The sequence below is a fragment of the Eriocheir sinensis genome, chromosome 54, assembly GCF_024679095.1.
Source record: "Eriocheir sinensis breed Jianghai 21 chromosome 54, ASM2467909v1, whole genome shotgun sequence".
NCBI classification, from domain to species: Eukaryota; Metazoa; Arthropoda; class Malacostraca; order Decapoda; family Varunidae; genus Eriocheir; species Eriocheir sinensis.
Genome location: NC_066562.1, coordinates 10,435,784 through 10,437,619, shown reverse-complemented (window position 1 = coordinate 10,437,619; position 1,836 = coordinate 10,435,784). Strand labels below are relative to the sequence as shown.

Below are 1,836 nucleotides of genomic sequence, written 5' to 3'. Positions count from 1 at the left end.
ATATATATATTTCAATACAAATTTAGCTTATTTTATGTGTATTTTGTATATCTATTTTCATACAATTACACATTTTTTTATTGTTATTTTGTTTATTTATTTTGATACGAGTTTATATTATTTTATGTGTATTTTGGACATATATTTTTATACGTATTTCCTTTATTTTTTGTGTATTTGTATATATATTTTGAAACAATTAATTTTTTTGTTTTATGTGTATTTTGCATATTTATCTCAATACAAATTTACCTTATTGTGTGTGCATTTTCTATATTTATTTTAAAACAAATTTTATTATTATATGTGTATTTTTGTATATATATTTTTTATAAAAATATGTATTATCTTATTGGAATTTTGCATCTTTGTTATAAAAAAATTTACGTTATTTTATTGATATTCTGTGTATTTATTTTGATACGATTTTACATTATTCCATGTGTATTTTGTATATATTTTTTTATACATATATACATTATTTTATGTGTATATTTTATACAAATTTACGTTATTTGATGTGTATTTGTTTAAATATTTTCATATAAATTTACATTATTTTATGTGTATTTTGTATATGTATTTCAATACAAATTTACCTAATTTTATGTGTATTTTGTTTATCTATTTTCGTAAATTTATATATTTTTACACAAATTTTAGTTATCTTATTTGAATTTTGTATATATATTTTCCTACAAATATCCATTCTTTTATTGGAGTTTTGTTGATTTATTTTGATTAAATTACCTTTTTATTTGATGTATATATTATATATATATTATATTTATATACATCATTTATATGTATTATATATATATTTTCATATAAATTTTACCTTTATGTGTATTCGTATATATATATATATTTGAAATTTAATTAATTTTTTTGTATTTATTTTTTATATATCATTCCATACAAATTTACCTTATTGTATGTGCATTCTGCATATTTATTTTAATAGCAATTTGATTATTTTATATGTATTTTTGTATATATATTTTTATACAAATATGCGTTATTTCATGGGTATTTTGCATCTTTTTTTTTCATACAAATTTACATTATTTTATTGATTTTTATTTTATTTATATTGATACGATTTTATATTATTCTATGTGTATTTTGTATATATTTTCTACATAATTAAACTATTTAATGTATATTTTGTATATATATTTTCATACAAATTTACTTTATTTTATGTGTATTTGTATATATATTTTGATACAAATTTACAATATTTCATAGGTATTTTGTATATAAATTTCAAAACAAATTTGTCTCATTTTATTTATATTTTGTATATCTATTTTCATGCAAATTTAAACCATTTTTGGGTATTTTTGTATATATATTTTTTTCTTGTATTTTCTTGATTTATTTTGAAACGAATTTACATTAATTTATGTGTACCTTGTATATTATCTTTTATACGTATTTACATTTTTCAATGTGTATTTTGTAGGATCACTTCTATAGTATGACAGCCAAGTTCCCTGACCTCACGCCTCGATGACGAGGCTAAGTGTCCGGCCCTGAGCGGGAAGCTGCCCCGTGGCCTGGCCTGGGGCTTGAGGACCGTCCACCACCCATTCGCGGGAAGTTGCAGGCCGAGCACAGGCTGTGTGGTGGAGGACTATAGAGGATCTTCCTTTTGTGTATTTGTTTATATGTTTTGATAAAAATTTACATTATTTTATATATATATATATATATATATATATATATATATATATATATATATATATATATATATATATATATATATATATATATATATATATATATATATATATATATATATATATATATATATATATATATATATATATA

At 19.2% G+C, this 1,836-nt stretch overlaps 1 pseudogene; it reads left to right on the top strand.

The window, feature by feature from the left end:
* Positions 1 to 1,451: 1,451 nt before the first annotated feature.
* Positions 1,452 to 1,633, top strand: LOC126983818 (small nucleolar RNA U3; annotated as a pseudogene).
* The last annotated feature ends 203 nt before the right edge of the window (positions 1,634 to 1,836 follow it).